Genomic DNA, 20,674 nt, shown 5'->3' on the forward strand with positions numbered 1-20,674 from the left:
TGGGGCATTGAGGAGAGGACAACCCCTTTCATATACGGAATAATTTCTGTTCGTTTTAAGTACTAACGTCGCTCCTTACTTTCAGTTGAAAAAACTTGTTTTTTCAACTGAAAAAACTTGTTCATTTCACTAGGTAAAACAAGTTCACAAGAAACCTGCCAAACTTGCCAAAAAGCATCTTAATATCCAGAAAAAGGTCATTTCTTTTGTCCTCACTGAATGAAAGCTGCATGAACACTGAACATTGTTTAACGGAAGTATTTCCAACAATTTAGTGAAGCATGGTAGCATTTCCCCAACAGTGTTCCTATGACAATTTAGGAAATATGGCATAACCTAATTTATTGGAACCTTAATATCCTCTTTTAGTTGTAACATTTGAAAATTTTAATGAATACTGCTTTTTGTTGCCATTTTTTGTCTGTCATTAATTTTACTTTCATCATTGATGTTATTATTATTTGATATTATTATTATTTTTATTACTGTTTTTAAAGTTTTTTTTTATTAAAGTCTTATTACTTTACTAGGTAAAACAAGTTTAAAAGAAACCTGCCAATCTTGCCAAAAAGCTTCTTAATATCCAGAAAAAGGTCAATTTTCTTTGTCCTCACTGAATGAAAGCTGCATGAACACTGAGCATTGTCTATGGCAAGTATATCTAACAATTTAGTGAAGTATGGTAGCATTTCCCCAACAGTGTTCCTATGACAATTTAGGAAATATAGCATAACCTAATTTATTGGAACCTTAATATCCTCTTTTAGTTGTAATATTTGAAAATTTTAATGAATTCTGCTTTTTGTTGCCATTTTTTGTCTGTCATTAATTTTACTTCCATCATTGATGTTATTATTATTTGATATTATTATTATTTTTAATACTGTTGTAATTTATTATTAAAATTTATCTTATACTTTTAAAAATAAATTTTCTATGATTATAATGATAAAAGTGACTAAACTATTAAGTTATGATTATAATTATTATTATTGCCATCATTTTTTTGTCCGTCATTGATTTTATTACCATCACTGATATCATTTTAATTTGATATTACTACTTTTATTATCGTTATGGCTTATTATAATAATTTATCTTCTGCTGCTTGAATAAATAATCTTTTATGTTATTTTTATTCAATTATTAGTTGATATTACTGTGACCTTAATGATAATAGCGATGTTGTATTTATTCACTAAACTATTAAGTTATTATTATAGTTATTATTTTTGCCATCACACTTTGTTAGTCATTAATTTTATTGAGATCACTGTGCCCCCCGGCGTCCCCGTTGTAGTTATGTCCCTGTGTCCCGGTTGTCATTTATATTCCCTGTGTCCCGGTGGTCATTTGTGTCCTGATGTCCCAGTCTATAATTTCTCTTTGAGTATCCCGGTCGTCATTTATATTCCCTGTGTCCCGGTCGTCATTTGTGTCCCGGTGTCCCGGTCTGTATATAAATTCGTTTTTGAATTGGTCTTTTTTTTAGTTTTTAGTTTTTTACCTTTTTTTAGTTTTTTAGTTATACCTCATGATTCTAATGATTGCCCTTGAGCTTTGTTGATGGCGATTGCTAATCGAACATTCCCTGTGTCCCCTTCGTCATTTATATATCCCCCTGTGCCCCCCGGCGTCCCCGTTGTAGTTGTGTCCCTGTGTCCCGGTCGTCACTTATATTCCCTGTGTCCCGGTCGTCATTTGTGTCCCGGTGTCCCGGTCTGTATATACATTCGTTTTTGAATTGGTATATGATGAAATAAATTTTTGTGTTTTCCCCCTTTTTTCCTTTTTAGTTTTTTTTGGTTATACCTTTTTTTTAGTTTTTTTTTATTTTTAGTTTTTTTTTATAGTTTTTAACAAACATGACGAAAAAGTGAAATTTTCATGGAAATTTGTCTCCTTATTTATTTATTTATAACACATTTTCCCCAGAACTTCATTGAACATATCCCCCCCCAAAAAAAACAGAATGGACTAATATTAACTATTACATTGGCTTTGGCTTTGAATGAACTTTTTTAGTGAGCTGTCTCAGGAAATAATCTAGTGAATAATCTGGAAGTTGATTGTTTTGTGAATGAACCAAAAAGCAATTTTTTTTTGTGGAGTTCTCTATTGTGATGGTAAAGAAGGAGAAAATTTTTTTTAAAGTAAATGTTCGGTCGTCTGATGCTAAGGTAGATATATTAAAAAGAGGTAAGCGGCTGAAAGGCAAGTCAGTAGCTAATCACATTAACATTCATTTGAGTGATGATGCACCTATTTCTATTCGTGTTGAAAGAAAAAAGTTGCTAGACCAGAAGAAGGGAAAATTGTTCAAAGAAAGTGCAATAAGGGAATTTGGGATATTTAGAAACTACCAGAAAAGTTCGGTATTGGATGCTTTCCAGGCGGTTCTTCTGGTTTCGATACCTGTTGCCCAAGTGATAATATTGAAAACAATTTATCACTATGAATCATCATTTGCTTGTACTTCTCATGATGTTTTTCTTCATTTCCTAATAATAATTTTTGAGTTTGACACAGTTTTGTGATAACGAACTGTTTGATAGTCACTGACACAAATGAAGGGTTTTTGATAACAAGTATTGCATCAAGATAATCTGCGTTTTAACCTAATTCCAAATATATAAGAGTCCATAAGTTGTCAATAAGAGTCCATAAAGGGACAGAGCGACGCTTGGTTTCTTTGTACTATATTTATTCTTTATCAATTTTTAATGCTGTCTTTTTTGTCTTTGAGTGGACTCATCCCAATTAATCAGGGGCGTGATTTACTAGGATTTGGAGGCAACTGCCCCTCCCTGACTTTGGTTTAAGTATAAGTTGGTTAGACTGAGCTTTTTGCAAATAGTGGGATTTGCTTCAGCCGAGTTTTATTTTGTTAAATATTGTTCTAAGAATCTCAACGGATTTTTCTTTTTGAAGCAAGTGAAAGAGCAGCTATCCAGTTCAGGATGTCCTTTGGAGATGGTTAAGACTCTGATTGAGAATTCAAATGAAAGTCGATGGCCTCCTGGCCTACGCTCCCATGAAGCTCGAAGAGCAAACTGGGATCGATTAAAGGACTATTGCCGTCGTGTTAGGGACAGTGTTACTATACGGAATGTTTATCTTCGTCTTACAGTGTCTTACAACAAACAACTAAATATAGGGCCTACGTAAAAAGACCTACATTAATGTTTCTGCTAACATCAGGGGAATCTATGATTGTAATTTATGCCGCAGTGTTTATTAGGGGTGAGAAAGAGCTGTAATACAGTGTGCCACAAAGCTTTAAAAAAAAAACTTTTTAATTTTATTGTTTTTTATCTTTCCTTTGTTAACTCACAATTCATGAAATATACAACTTTTTGAGTATGGGCTAGAATTTTCTGCTATTAAATTGATTTTTTCCTTCAGTGACCTTCTGTGATGCTAATTTAAAACATATAAAATTCATTAGGTTATAGGTTACCTATCAAATGTTATCTATCACACCCAAAAACCCGAGGGATCTTAATTAAAATATAACTAACAGTTTCAACATATTATAGAAATTCACAAATATTATAGGCCAACTAGCCCCCCATCCAAACCCCTTTTTTCCAAAAGACATACTTCAGGACTGAGAAAATTGCCCCCTTCACCCAAACTATACCTTAAGACTGCTTTATACTATTTTATAACATACTCTGCAACAATACAAGGGATAGAGCGACGCTCGGTTTCTTTGTACTATATTTATTCTTTATCAATTTTTTAATGCTGTCTTTTTTGTCTTTGAGTGGACTCATCCCAATTAGTCAGGGGCGTGATTGCCTAGGACAGGGGGACAACTGCCCCTCCCTGACCTTGGTTTAACTATAAGTTGGTTAGACTGAGCCTTTTGCAATTAGTGGGATTTGCTTCAGCCGAGTTTTATTTTGTTAAATATTGTTCGAAGAATCTGAACGGGTTTTTCTTTTTGAAGCAAGTGAAAGAGCAGCTATCCGGTTTAGGATGTCCTTTGGAGATGGTCAAGACTCTGATTGAGAATTCAAATAAAAGTCGATGGCCTCCTGGCCTACGCTCCGAAAAAGCTCGAAGAGCAAACTGGGATCGATTAAAGGACTATCGCCGTCGTGTTACGAGCAATTATACTATACGGAATGTTTCTCGTACACTGAAAGCACAAATTAATCTTATAATGGCATCAGATAATGCTCACATGGACCAAGACTTATTTGTAATTAATCCTGGATTTTTAGTCTTAAAAACGTTGCCATGTTTGTGTTAATTTAGTTTCATATTTGCCTTTGAAGATAATCTCCTCAATTGCTTAAGACTAACTTTTAGTATTATTTATTTCTTGACCTCCTTTAACATCCTGAATATTATTTATTTGGAATCAAACAGTTCCTGGTAAAGGTGTAACGCAAAGTTTAGTTGAAGCAATTTGACACAGTTTTGTGATAACAAATTGTTTGATAGTCACTAACACAGATGAAGGGTTTTTAATAACAAGTATTAAATCAAGATAATCTGCGTTTTAACCTAATTCCAAATATATAAGAGTCCATAAGTTTTAAGTTTGAGCCTGAGAAAATGTGTTTGATCTTTTCGTGTTGGTGTAGTTTTATATTTGCGTTTGAAGATAATAAAATTGATTTCTTCAAGTGCTTACCTCGAATTTTTAGTATTTCCGCTTTGTTTTCGTTTTATATTTGCATTTGAGGATAGTAAATTCATCTCTTCAAGTGCTTACGTCGAATTTTCAAAGTGTTGAAACGGACTTTAAAGCGTTTTCGGAATTCTGTGCATTTTAGTGTTCAAACCAATAAATCTAAGCGCAAAGAACTTTCATTTTCTCCAATTAGTTTCAGCAAATATTCATAATTATTCTGTTTTTTACAGTGTATGAATAATTTATTCACATATATGATTGTTTACACATAAATATCTGTAGTTTATCATTTATTTATTATTATTATTTAATAACAATAAATAAATGACTAGATGACCTTCAATGACCAGAAGTAGGTTTACCGTGTACTTTATACCTCTAACATGTTGGCTAGAGAGGTATTTATCTCTATCATATCGAACATTGTCGAACGTTGCATATGTTTTTCTGATATAAAGAGGGTTTTCATTCTGCTAACCTCTTTACAAAATTAAATTAAATAGCCGAATCAACGTCAAAATCAGCAAAAATGAACATGAATAGGGCTGAAAACCTCCATTGCTTCTCTAAACCATGAGATATTTGCACTTTACTGAAAACAGAATACATTTTGAATGTTTTTACTTTGTTAATTTAATAAAATAAAAATTATTAAGACTAAGGAAAAAATATCGGTAAATATATATTGAATAGACAAGTCACGTTTAATTTTTATTTTATTTTTTTTTTGTTGTAATATAATGTTAGTTAATCCGATGTTAGGTTGTTCAAAATGATGATTATTTTGGTGCGGAAGCTGGGAAGGTTTTCCATAAGATATATTGTTGGAGTTATTCGGAGGAATTCTTTGAGTTTCTTTCTTGCCTTTCTATTATGTATCTTTCTTTCTCGTTTTTCACTTTATCTTGCTCTATACTCCTCTTAATACTGTTTTGTATCTATATAGGGTTCAAATATGTTTGATTTGGCTTAAAAGTAATATTTTGAGGTCGTATGCCTGAAACATAATTTTCACGAGGTAAGTTCAGTGCAATTAAATATGACTTGTAAAGCAATGGCTTATTAGCAGTTTTACTATTAAAAAAAATTCTAAAAAAATTACTTAAATTTCTTAATTTTTTTTTTTTTTTACTTAAAATTACTTAAATTTATTACTTAAAATTACTTAATATTTATTAAAATGTATTAATTAATTAAAAAATTAAATTATTAATAAATAATTAAAATATTATATTTAATTATTTATATTAATTATATTATGTTAATTATTTATATTATATGTATATATTATATAATTTAATATTAATTATATTGTAATAATAAATAAAATATTAATAATTAAATAATAATTTACTAATAAATTAAAATTTAATAATTAAAATAACTTAAAAATTACTTAAAAAAAATTACAATCTAAAAAAATATTGTTGTAAAATTCAGATCAATACTGCTATTTAAAATGAGCACCAAATTACAAAAAAGTACTACAAAAACACTAAAATTAAACAAGTAATTAATAAAAATTACATGCAGAGTAATTCCGTATCGGAAATTAGGGACCCTGAGGGTAATGACAGTCTACAGTTATAAGTATATTTGTGGATTTGTTTAATCGCGGGCATGATTACGGTAATTTAAATCAAGGTTTTTTACGGTAATACTGGTTTGTCTTCTATTGCATATGCAGATGACGTTCTTCTTGTTGCCCGGACTCGCCGTGGATTGCTTTCTAATTTTACTATATTAACCAATGAACTATCTAAGATTGGACTGTCAGTTAATGCATCTAAATGCGAGTTTATTTGTTTTAATAGCCCTTATGCGGTCGCTCCATTCGTTACTGGGACTGCAGTTCTACCATGTTCTTCTTTAGTCAGTTGGCTTGGTCTGTGTTTCGGCCCAACACTTTCCGCTACCTGTTCATCCCTAGTAAATCAAGCCGTGAAAAACCTACGCGTCGCTTACGGAAAAATATCCCCAAACAAAAGCCGTTGTAACCGCAACGATTTGTGCATGATTTATAACGCTTATTGTGCCCCTGTGCTTTTGTTCTTATCAGGCATGGCTCATCTGTTTCGTAAGAAAGATCGACATACTCTACGTACGGCTTATTTCAGATAGTGCAAATTCCTCCTACGGCTTCCTAGATGGCACCGAAACAAAAAAATAATTGCTCGATTTGGTTTAGTAGATGTGCCTTCTCGGATTCGGTCTTCCAGTGATGATTTATGTAAAAAGACTGTCAACTTTATTCACGTTTATGACCCTCTGCAGCCTTTTTTCCATATTGATACTGGTTGATTAATCCATATTGTCTTTTATTAGTTTCAATTTTGTATTTCTTCGCTGTTTATCGTATTTGTTTTTGTTTATTTATTCATACTACTCCGTACTTTGTGTTTTTTATACTTTACGGGTAATAAAGTTCATTCATTCATTCATTCATTATAAATATTCAAATATACGCTATTTGAATGCTCCAAAATGGTTTTCATCCCGCAAACCTCTTTACAAGCTCGTATCCATTTTCTTAAACTTGCATAAATAATTTGATGAAAAAAGCATGGTAATTATTTTTGATAAAAATTAATTTATAGAACACTATGCAGAACGCACGTAATTAAATGATAGCATTTAGACTCTTTAATGAGTTGAACGACAATTTTAGTCCTTTCGTAAGCCTTTTGATATACACAAAAATACATTTAAACATTAATATTAAATATTAATTTAACATATTTAAAAAGAGATATCTTGGCGTTTCTGACAGCTTTCTTTTGTTTAGGCAACTAGAGAATCCTAAACTTTGACATTACTTTGACAAAATTATATCAAAGTACTACTACTACTAGCAACTCACCGCAGCACCAAGCCGCCTGAGAACAACACAGCTACGCACGCTCCTCCTCCAACCTAATCTATTCAAGGCCTCCCTCTTTACTGCCTCCCAGGACTGTAAAGGACAGTTGCAAGACTGGGAAACTTGCGGTCAACTTTCCAATTTGAGGAGTGGCGCCCCTTGAGGAAATTATAGCCTAATAAACAACACAGCACTCGCACAGGATTCTGATTATTGTATATTTTTCTGTGCTTGTTTTTTTTATGGGCGTTTTTGGGCTGAAAAACCTCTTCCTAGCTAATTTATCTATTATGGGTTGCCTCCCCGTAGTAGCATAATATTTGTAGGCATGAATATATAATGAGTCGGAAGTAATAGGCTTGGTATTGTCTGTGCAGGATTTCAAATCTTTTTGATAGAAGAGCATTGCCAAGTGCTGAAAACCATATTGTGACCAAGATGGGCCCAGGATTGTACAAAGCCTCCAACTTACTTGAGGTCCCAGGGACTTCTTGCTGTCCGGTTCTAAGCCGGCTTAAGCACTTCGGTGTAGACTTGAGAAGATATGTTGGTCCCCGTCCTGCACTGGTATCCGGGATCATTGCTTTTCCTGAGGCCAAAATAATTTCAAAGATTTAAAAAACATGAAAATTGGAACTTGGAATGTTACGACGTTAAAAAATGACTATCGCATCGACATTTTGACTGACGAATTCAGACGGTTTGAACTGGATTTATTAGGAGTTTCAGAAACTCATATCCCAGGGGTAGGAAGCACGAAATTAGGTGACATAGAATTTGTTTACTTAGGCAGGAAGGATGGGGTACATAGACAGGGAGTAGGACTCTTGATGAATAAGGAAGCTGCTAAGTCTTGTTTAGGCTGGGAAGGTATCAATAATAGAATACTAATTGCTCATTTTATGACTAAAAAGTTCAGGGTATGAGTCATAGTAGTATATGCCCCTGTTGAACCACCTGATGGAGATACTAGTGACTCAGATAAATTTTACTTACAGTTACAGCAGCAAATAGACAGGGTACCATGTAGAAATATGGTGTTTTTGCTAGGTGATTTCAATGCCCAGGTTGGTAGAAATTGGGATAGATGGTATCCTAGCCTAGGTAAATTTGGTGTGGGAAAATAAAACAGTAATGGCTATAGACTTTTGCAATTTTGTAGGTATAACAACCTAGTTATAACCAATACGGTGTTTGGTCACAAAATGGCCCATAAGTTGACATGGTATTCTCGTGATGGTAAGACAGCGAACCTTATTGATTATGATATTGTAAACAGAAGACTAGCAGAATCAATACAAGATACTAGGGTGTATAGGAGTACTGTTATTGATGTTAAAAGTAAAGATCACCATCTAGTAGTGTCTAAGGTTAATTTAAAGCTGAAATTTTGGAAGGGTAACTACCTCCCGGAAAGTTATGATGTTGGTAGACTCCAGGATGAAAATTTGAGAAAAAACTTCCAGGAACAGTTGATTAATAAACTTGAGAGTTCAAAATTTGACAATGTGGAAAATGGATGGAATAATTTCTGAAAAACAATTTGTGAAGTTGCTGATGGTGTCCTAGGGAAGAGTGCTAATACGGCAACTAGGAATATTTGTGAAAAAGCTTTAGGTTTAATAGAGAGTAAAAGGGGTTTGTACAAGAATTATCTGAGTGATAGGTCGTATGAAAACAAAAGTAATGTAAAGAAAGCATTAAAATATGAACTAAGGAGATGCGAAGTGGAGTCCATGAATAAAATTGCTGAGGATCTGGAAGATGCGGCTAGACGGTATAATAGTAAAATATTATACTGGCATGTTAATAAATTGAAAGGGAGTAGCCAATCCGAACTAGTCCCAGTTAAATATAGAAATGGGTCCACAATTAGTGATAAGGAAAAAGTTAAAGAAAGATGGGTGGAACATTTTGAGAATGTGCTAAACCGAGATACAGAGAACATTAGTTGATACTAATATTCTCAAAATGTTCCACCCATCTTTTTTTAACTTTTTCCTTATCACTAATTGTGGACCCATTTGTATATTTAACTGGGACTGTTTTCTACGAATGCTTACGAGTGTTTTCTAACGGCTTGGAGAACTAAGTTGAAATTTGAAATGAATAAAAGTTATTGCTTCGCACCTTATGAGAGCATTTATATCTACATAACTAGGAAAAATAAACCGACTTGTGATATATATTTGCATAGTTATACAAAACTAAAACTTCTCTGAAAATTCATGAAAATTATAGGCCTATAACTGGGATGCAAATTATGAAATATGGTTTATGAATATGAGGCTGAAAAGAAACAAATTTTGTTTCGCATTCGCACTTTCCTCTTAACTTCCACCGCATAAACCTTGCTTTTAAATAATAGTTTTTTTTCATATTTAGTTTGCTTAGATGTACATGATTAGCCTTTGAAATAGATTTTTCTAGCTAAAGTAATGGTAGAAATGAAACGCCAGCATGATTATATGTTTAAGTGTGGAGTCAGACGTGGATTTTTGTTCCATCTACTTTAAAACTGTCCACAAAATTTGTCATGCGAACAACAATCTAGAGAAATAAATTCTACCCTATTTTTTAGAGAAGGCCCAAAATAAAAATTCAGTTATATATAAAATTTAATCCACTAATTAAGCTGTATTTTTTATTTAATATAGAAATGTTTATGATGAAGGTTATACTAAAAAAAAACATCTACGATTGGGAAACTAAAATGTCTGTTTATTTCTTGGCTATCTCGTTGTGTACCTTTACTTACTTGTATCCCCTAAGATTTGAACATATATTATTTGCTTAAAAACATTATACTTTGAAACCCAAAAATATAGTGGCAGTAGTAACAGTAGTAGTAGCAGTAGTATTGATAGAATTAACAATAGAAGCAGCAGTAGTAAGCACATATATCCTTTTGGTCAGTTGTACATCCCCATCATCATACCCTAGAAGTTCATAAAACTTCATGCTCTAAGTTGTTTCTCAAAAATTACTGATATGTCCTTTTAACAGCCTGTATAACCATAGTGTGTATTAATTTAACTCCATTCCTCCTTAATATTTCCTGGAATTTTCACTTTATATTTTACCCATATTAGAGGTTGCAAAACAAGTAGTTGTAGCAGCAATACTGTTAGTAAAAGTAGTAGCTTCAGTCTTAGCTTATTGCTTTTAGGTCGATTCATTATCCCTCAAATTATTCCCAAAGAGTTCTAACTTAATACCGTCGGCTAAATACATGATACTTTAAAACCCATAAATATAGTAGCACTAGTAATAGCAATAGAAGTAGTATTGATAGTATTAACAATAGAAGCATTAGCAGTAAGGTCATATATCCTTTTGGTCAGTTGGACATACCCATCATCATGCCCTAGAAGCTCATAAAGCTTAATGTTCTAAGTTATTCCTCAGATATTACTGCTATGTTTTTTAACAGCCTGTATATCCATAGTGTGTTTTAGTTTAACTCGAATTCCCCTGCAATATTTCCTGAAATTTCCACTTTAATATTTTTTGCCTTAGTAGAGGTTGTAAAAAAAGGTAGTGGTGGCAGCAATACTGTTAGTAGAAGTAGTAGCTCTAGTTTGAGCATATTGCTTCTAGGTCGATTGATTTTTCGTTGACTTTGTGTGTGTATTTGTTTTTCTCTTTCTGTTTTTATTATATGTATTCTTACTTCACCATATTTACTTTATGTATCGTGTGGGTGCGAAATAAAATTAATTAATTAATTAATTATCCCTCAAATTATTCCCTAAACTTAAAACGATATTGATCATTGACTGGATAAACCACATTACCAACCAAACCGCTGGTTATTTCTCATGCGTACCCCTTTATGCAAATGCTATATGTCTCAAGAGATGGTCCCGCTAGGGACATGTTATTTCTGCGACGAAAGGTAGACTCTCTCAAAAAGCACTGGAGGGGGAGCCAGAGGAAACCCAAAGGATAGGAAGGCCAAAAAATGTGCTTCTTTGCACCTACCAACGGGAATTTAAATGCATCAGCCCAATAGTCCAACCCATATGGGAAGACGTCTGGACTGCAGTAAATATGAGAGATGACTTGACGCTTCTTTCTGAATGTCAGGAGTGCCTCTGGCGGTACGTGAGGGGCTGTTGTAAAGTCCAAGGTACCTCAGATAAGATTTTAATGTATCAAATCGGTAACTATAGCCTAATATTTTACCAAAAGCTAAAAAGTGAGTGGGCTTATATTTCGTAAATCCTCACCGTTTTATTGTTTTTTTTACGTCTTATTTTTTCAGGAAGTAACTTATCTTTATCTTCTTGTGTGTGTGTGTGCGTGTGGGCGTATCTGATGTTTTTCTTTTATCAGTTAAAAATAGAAGAAACTTGTGAAATACCTTATCTTGCACTAATCTCCGAAAATTATTATTTTTTACAGTTTTCTGAATGTTTTTATGCTAGCAATTAGTTTTAGCGGCTTATGTAACAAAACAAACAAAAAGTAGAAGAAGTTTTTTTTATCCTATCAGAAATTCAACAAAACAAGTCTTTTGGGCTTTTCCTTTTGTGTGATATCTGTTTTATCTCCAGCTGTTCTGTGCTGCTCTAACTAAGCACTAGAACATATTGGTTTGCCGTCACGAAAATAATGTCTTAATACTTCATAGGTATTGGCTAGAAAATATGCATAGACTGTGGGATTAAAATAAAGCCTCGTCTTAGTTGAAATCATTAATCCTGCCAGCAGCAGGGCCGGATTAGTCTTGACAGCCCGTCATAGCTGTCAGAATATTCGAAGGCTATCCAGTTATATTGACTGTTCAATCATAGCTGCCTGTTCAAAATGGATAAATTACGTCAATCAAGAAGAGGCTTATCAAGTCGGTAGCCCTTAGGTCTAAATCTTCATATGTGATGATATTTGTTTTAGAAAGGAGGGAAATCGCTGAGGCTAACCCAAACACGTCCATATCGACAAAAACGTTTCTTTCCCCTCTCAGTCTCAGAATATTACTATTTTTCTTGCAATTTCTTGTATTCATCATACTCTTCACCCATGTTCATGTTTTTCATACAATCTATGTCTTTCACACTATGCAACTTATAATGCATTATTTTAAGTCACTGTCGTCACTACTATAAAGAGCAACAGTATTAAGTCTCCAGAGTTTGACCAAAGTGAGTTTTTATGAACTTTCTGAATGGACTTTTAATAATTGCAGTTTTTTTTCATAGTTGCGGAACATAAAAACCATTGCATTTTAGATGCAAAAACTACAGGGTTTCTCTTATTTCAGACGCGTCTATTAGTTATCATAATTCGTCATGTTTCAAATTTAGTGTCAAACAGTTCGTGGTAACGTACTGTAGTAAAGAGCGACCTGGCTCAATAGTAACCGAAACTCTAAAGAACGGATTTTAAATATATAAGTTTCATCCAGTTTAGTCTCATTTGTCTTATTTTTGAAAATAGGGGGAAACATCCCCTAAAAGTCATAGAATATTAACGAAAATCACACCATCAGATTCAGCGTATCAGAGAACTCTACTGTACAAGTTTTAAGCTTCCATCAACAAAAATGTTGAATTTTAAACTTTTTGCCAGAAGACAAATCACAGATGCGTGTTTATTTTTATTATTTTTTTTCCCATGGGTGATCGTATCGACCCAGCTGTCCTAGAATGTCGCAAGAGGACTCATTCTGACGGGAATTGAAAGTTCTAGTGCCCTTTTTAAGTGACCAAAAAAATTAGAGGTCACCTAGTCCCGCTCCCACGAATATTTCCCCCCCCCCAAGTCTCTGGATCAAAACTTTGAGATAGCCATTCTGTTCAACTTAGTCAAAAACTTAATAAATATGCCTTTGGGGATGACTTATCTCCCCACAGTCCCGGAAGGAGGGGCGTAAGTTACAACCTTTGACCATTGTTTACATATAGCAATTGTGAATTCTGAAGTGTAGAAACGTTTTCAGGGGGACTTTTTTGCGTCGGGGTGGGAATGGTTCGCAGGGAGGAGGCCATGTGAGAGGATCTTTCCATGGAGGAATTTTTCATGAGGGAAGAGAATTTCCATGAAGGGGCGCAGGATTTCCTAGCATTATTAAAAAAAAATATGAGAAAATCAATAATTTTTTTTCAGCTGGAAATAATGAGCGGCATTAAAACTTAAAACGAACATAAAATGTTACGTGTACAAGGGGTTCGTCTCCTCCACAATACCTTGCTCTTTACGCAAAAGTATTTTTAGTAATTTCAACTATTTATTTTAAGGCCTTTGTAATTCAGGAGTCATTCTTAAAGATTTGGGACAAAGTTCAAGCTTTAGTGTAAAGAACAAGTCATTGACGAGGGGGTGGATCCCCTCATATACGTAACAAAAATACACAAATATAGAAATTTGTTACGTAAGTTAATTCGTAGGGTACGGATGTTTATTATTAACAAAAACGTTTATAAAAAAAAATCTAGTTACTTTTTTAAGCGACCAAAAATTAGAGGGCAACTACACCTTCTCGCCACCCCCTTTAATATCAAAATCGTCCGATCAAAAGTATGAGGAAGCAATTTAGCCAAACAAAAAATAATATGTATTTTTCGTTTTAATTATGCAAGTGCGGTGAGCCAAAATCAAAACATGCATTACTTAAAAAACGTTCAGAAATTAAATAAAAAAACAAGTTTTTTAAACTGCAAGTAAGGAGCGACATTAAAACTTAAACTGAACAAACATTATTCCATATATAAAAGGGGCTGACCCCTCCTCAACGCCTCGCTCTTCACGCTAAAGTTTTTATTGCTTTAAAAAGTAGAGATGAGAGAAAGAGTCAAACTTTAGCGTAAAGAGCCAGGCATTGAGAAGGGTCTCTTTTATATATGGAATAATTTCTGTTCGTTTTAAGTTTTAATGTCGCTCCTTACTTGCAGTTTAAAAATTTTGTTTTTTTATTTAATTTCATATAGGAACAAAAAGTACGTTTACTTGATAAATACTTACATAAACCTTTTCCCAAACTTAAATTCTTCATATGAATTCTCTCAGAGATTTTGAGACAAAAAAATGTGTCATATTGGCTTCAATTTCAAACAGAGATTGATGGTGGAAGTAAAACCGAATATCTGAAACCGAAAAAAATAAATAAACCTAAAATATGAATATATAAAAATAAATAAAAATAAAATATATAGAATATAATAATAATAAATAAAAATAATGAAAATAAATAAACCTAAAGAATGGTAAAACACGACTTGGAGTTGGCTGGAAAACAACGGTTTCATAATCTGTGTATGTACATACATGGAAGTTTAGGGGAGCCTTCTATTGATATTCATCATGAGGACTCTTCCCAGCCTATGTGAAACAGAAATGAAGTGGCCGCAAAATGAACATTTTGTGTATCTTCTTGAGAAAGGACTCTGACCCAATCTCTTTCAAGGTTGGACTTGTGTGTACCTTTGTAGTTCATATAAGCAATCAAACAATGCTGGAAACCTTTATTGACCCACACTTAAGCAACAACAAATTTAAGTAAAGGACAAATTCGGGTATTTCTTAGCTCAGTGTAAATATTTGTAATACAGTACAAATATTTGTTCTGATAAGGCATCAGTAAAAAAACGTGACACTAATATTGTACATTGCACGTAGTCAAATTGAGAACGGAGAGACTTCATTGTATCTTTTTGTTGAACAATTTTGTCTCTAAAACCGAACAATAGCTCCTTTCTTGGTAAACCTTCTAGTTTTTAATTAAAAAAGCGGATTCCACTGTAGAATATTATCTTAACCAGCTTGTTGTGCTGTCTATAATTTGCTTGTTACAAGTAATAAGAAATGGACATAAATTAATATTTAAAAACAAAATTATTTTGTTTTAGATAAAATTAAAGAGCAATTTTAAAACTTAAAAACAAACACTGATTGTTTGCTAAATTCTCTGTCGTGACGTTTTTTGTTCAAATTTTATGAACTTTTTACTTGCTGTATTTTTTAGAGCATAAAAGGCTTTCAAGAAAGCATTCATCAAACTCTACGCCAAAGACCGGAAGTTGGGGAGGGGGGGGGGTGTATTTTCCCCAATCGCCATAACCACATATTGTTTTAAATTTAACGTTGCTCTCAATATTTAAAAGAAAAATTAAATATAAAATCAATAAATGTATAATAACGGTTCCAACATCGCTCATGAGATTCAATATAACGCCGCTATTTTCTTTTAATTTGTCGATGCTTCGAAAATGAAAAACGGTGCGGTTGCTGTCCGCAGGCGTTGTAGTTGTGTCCATTTTAAAACAGAGAAATCATACTTATCTCCTATAAAACAACAGAATTAACCATGTGCTACCATGTGGATTAAAACCCAGAAGTCGCCTTTTTTCACACTATAATAATAAATAATAATAATTTATTTATAACCCACAAAGTACATTAAACTGTGGAGTAAACACACAAAAAAAGAAAAAACGAGACAAAAAACATAACAACATCAATAACATAGCAGCACAACAAGATACAGCATAAGTAAATTACCTCAATTCAAAAAATGGCCAAAGAAGGTCAAAAACACCAATCATTTGCCGAGTTTTAAGACATATATCTTTAGATAAATGTTTCAGTCGCGAGGGCGCATTAACGATGTCAGATTTAGAAATGACTGTATGATTCCGATACCACCGAGGCAGACGCAGCAAATACTTGCTATACTTAAAATATCCTGAGAGTATTTTCTTTGTATCCTTCTTGCGAAGGAGGAAAGCAAAACCAGAAAGATAAAAAACAGCAGGGGCACGAAAACTAGAATAAATACGGCATAGTCCTTTTCGGTTATACCGACCATGATTTGGTGAAATTTTCGCGTATCCAACCCGCATACTTTTTAGCACACTGGACGTAATAGCGGAGCAAGTAGACGAAAGTGACGTGGAAAAAGAGAGACCCAACCATTTGATACTTGCTGAACATGGTATAGTTGAAGAACCCAAGCAAAGAAGTGATGCTGGTGGAGGACTCCCAAAACACAAAAAATCACATTTGGAGGCATTAACTGAAAGGCCTACTGTGGATAGTGCGGCTGAAAGCCGGTAAAAGTTGGTGATTAGACTATGTTTTGTCCAGCTAAGAAGCAGAACATCATCAGCATATGCAAACGTGACTAATGCCTAAATTATCATTGTAAAAAATTGACGGTTGAAGACGTTGGAGACACGAAGCTAAAACACACTGTGTTTTAACAATGTTTTTATAACTGTGTTTTTTATAGCAAAAGTTGCAAAACAACTTTAATAAAATAAAACTTTTATAGATTGGTCCCTTTTCAACAAAGAAGAATTGTTTCTCATTATTTTTTGTTAGGTGTCAAATTGATAGTGTTAGTTCAAATAAGACAGACACAATTAGATAAATCATTTAACCAAACCCCCTAATTGGGCTGGACTCGTCTCGGGTAAATTCTAAACTAAAACAGTCCGTTCTATAACTTATAATGAATTTATTATGACATTTATTTGGTTCATTTACCAATCTTGTAGTTTCGCCCAGAACAAGTAAGATTCCCTGAAACGAACCATTTGGTGGCAGAAGTCACAACTTGGTGAGATATAACAAGTATCCTTACTTCCTAGTATTCCCATTTCCTAGTAACTAACGCCTTATTTATTTTTACATTTTCAGCGAATATCTCAATTACCCATTAATTTCATATTTCAATTAGTGAAAATTCAACCATCCGATTCAGCGTATCAGAGAACCCTACTGTAGAGGTTTCAAGCTCCTATCTGCAAAAATGTGGAATTTTGTATTTTTTGTCAGATGAAAGATCACGGATGTGTGTTTTTGTTTTTTTTGTACCCCGGGGGCAATCGTATTAACCTAATGGTCCTAGACTGTCGCAAGAGGGTTCAATTTAACATAAATTACAATTTCTAGAGGGCTTTTTAAGTAACCAAAAAATTAAAAGGCAACTAAGCCCCCTCCCACGCTAATTTTTTTCCAAAGTTAATCGGATCAAAATTTGAGAAAATTGTTTTGTTCAGCGAAGTGTACAAATCAAATAACTGTGTCATTGAGGACGACTTAATCCCCTACAATCCCTGGGGAAAAGGCTCCAAGTTATGAACTTTGCCCATTGTTCACGTATAGTATTGGTTATTGCCAAGCATACAGAGGTTTTCAGGGGGATTTATCTGGTGGTAGGGGGGTTTAAGGGGTATGGGTTACGTGGGAAGATCTTTCCATGGAGAAATTTATCATGAGGGAAGAGAATTTCCATGAAGGGGGCGCTGAATATTCCAGTGTTATTTAAAAAAAACAACGAGAAATTGAATAAAAAAGCAAGTTTTTAAACTTAAAGTAAGGAGTAACACCAAAACTTGAAAGGAACATAAATTATTACGTTTACCTCGCTCTTTAGGCTAATGTATTTTTAGTAATTTCAAAAGAGCTATTTATTCTAATTAAACGGCCTTGGTGGTTCAGTAACACAAAAATAACCGAGTATTTTAATTTGGAAAGTTGAGAAAATGATAAGGGAGATAACAAGGCAATATTTGCATGCTACCAATACTACTACAACTACCACCTACTAAAACTACCACCTCTTACTGTTACCATAATACTACCACAATGTTGCCCTTTTAAAGAATAAAAAGAGATTGGAGGGCAAGCAGCCCTTCTATTTTTGAGACAGCGATTTTTTTCAGCTTTGTGATTTAGGGGTCATTCTTAAGAATTGGAACAAAATTTGAACTTTAGCGTAAAGAGCAAGGTATTGATGAGGAAGGAGAGCCAGGGAAAAGGCAAGTGTTATTAGTCGGGCAAAGAATTTAAAGCTCTTTCTACAGTGTAGGAAAATTCAGTCAAGGGTCTTCCCTGTTGAAGTTAAAGTTTACCTAAGGTCCAAGGAGCACTTATTCTTGCTAAGAAAAATAATTGGTATTGGTAATTGGTAATATATAATATGGTAATTGGTAATATATAAATAATTGGTAATTGGTAAATATCCTGTTTCAAGTTGAACCGTTAAAGCAAGAACAAACCGATATGGTAATTCTTTCGTCCTGGTTTTCGTCAAAATGTACAATAAGAGTTAATGTTTATAGTTTGATTTATATTTACAAGTGTAGTTTGATTTTGAATGTGTTGTAAAGAAACGCAAATCAGTGATAGCTGTCATGTTTTGCATTAAACCTGTCTACTACTGCTAAATTTGTGTCTAATCCTTTGGGGTTGTTCCGGGTTCTCAGCTTACTTCGGAAGCCATTAATTTACTTTTTCCCATCGTATTTTAAATACTTTTAACTGATCAAATAAAACTTGAAATAGTAATACCTCCATTACTGACCTAATTAGCAGAATTCACCAAACTCGATAATTTGGCTTAAAAAATTTATATACAACAGACTTGAGCATTAACTAGTTGTGCAATTGTATCGTATTACAAATATTCAGTTGTCCATAAACACTATTTTACCATAAACACTATAAAACCATGTATTACCATAAATTTTACATAAAACTTTACCATAAACATTATTTTATCGGTGATGATATGTGGGGAGCAGATACAACCTCTTTGGGTAACTGCAGCACACACCATACTACACCAACCAATTACAACAAAAACAATTGGGGAATATCTATTCAATAGGAAGGAATTCAACATTTTCTCCTCTTTTTATTCTTATCAAATTTAACAATAAAATCAAGTTGTCACCAAATTTTGAGTACCGATACGAAGTAAATCGTCACAGTCAATTACGCTATCAAATTAATTATTTCTTTCCTTGCGAGCTTTAGGTGACTAATTTTATGTATAGAAATCAATACTTTACGAATGAGTATTTCGTAACGCACGCTACCCAAAGTCTGAATAAGGCAGCAACCAAACTAATATTTTGGTCCTTGAAAGAGGGCAATCTTACACTTACTTGATGTACTTATTGCCAAACAGATACGTATTACCAAAAACACCTCATGCTCAACTGATAAGCTTTTTATCTAGAAATCTTCCGTCTAAAATACCTGAATCATTAGTTTATCAATAGAATTGAAAAGAAATTACCAAAGTGAGAAGTTCTTTTGAATTCTGAAAAAGATTTATTACATTCACTAAAGATTTACGATCTTTCGAGTGATCATAACGTGAGTTGCTATTTTCTCGTAAAAACTATGGGTTGGTAATGTTTGGGTCTACTGATCTATTATTCTTTTCCAGTCGAATTTTTTGTGATAGAGGCTTCAATGGTAGCTTTTTTATTTTCCATGAAATAGTATTGCTGCTAAATACGTTCAGAGAGAATTCTAATTCAGTTTTTGTACGATTTTGGAGCTAGTAAATGCAATGGTAGCTGTTAAAATCAGATGAAATTTATGAAATGACATTTTCAACTGTGACTATTCAGCAGAGACTGAACGAAATAAGTTTTACCTTACATTATAGATGCTTTTTGCTACTACTATAGATAAGTATCTATAAATGTATCGTGTATTGATACTACTATCTATAGATACTACTATAGACTATAGATACTACTATATAGTATATAGTATAGTCTATAGTATAGATACTACTATAGACTGAAAGGCTTAATTGAAAGGCTTGTGTCTAATTAAAAACAAGTTGTGATACCTATCAGGTCTTATAAGTCAAACACTTTGATTTTAAGTACTTTTCCATTTCCCTATATTATAACTCTTTTGTGCCCATGGTATTTCATTTAGGGTGATTCATTTTGCCCTACCCTAGTTGCAAAGTACCTTCTCATAACATAAATCCCTAGACGGTAGGTACCAGATAGATCCTAATTAGCTGAACATTAACCAACTGATTTTGTTGAATCTCAGCTAATGAGGTGTAACTATGATAGTTATGATTAGGTGAAGATTTTACCAAGACTCGAACTAGGAAAATGTAGGTTAACTTTTGATTATATGTTTTTATTTTGTCTTAAAAAGTATGACAAGAATATGGATTATACGCTAAACGAAACGTAACAAAAATATCGCAATATATTAATTCATGACTTACAGACAGACAAATATCAGGATTTAACACTTAAAGTTCAAGAAAAAGTGATCTTACGATTAGCAAATGCTAAAAGAACCCTTTAACTTTTGTTTTTATACATTTATAATTTTCTACTTTTAACATAGAATTCACTTATTGCCTAGAATCTTATATTTTAGATCTAGGCTCT

At 33.3% G+C, this 20,674-nt stretch overlaps 1 protein-coding gene across 1 annotated transcript in view; it reads left to right on the top strand.

The window, feature by feature from the left end:
• LOC136042589 (uncharacterized) overlaps nt 1–20,674 on the top strand; it is a 478,776-nt gene that overhangs the window by 247,929 nt on the left and 210,173 nt on the right. The window lies entirely within an intron of this gene.

The sequence above is a fragment of the Artemia franciscana genome, chromosome 2 (genome assembly GCF_032884065.1).
Source record: "Artemia franciscana chromosome 2, ASM3288406v1, whole genome shotgun sequence".
In the NCBI taxonomy this organism is placed as follows: domain Eukaryota; kingdom Metazoa; phylum Arthropoda; class Branchiopoda; order Anostraca; family Artemiidae; genus Artemia; species Artemia franciscana.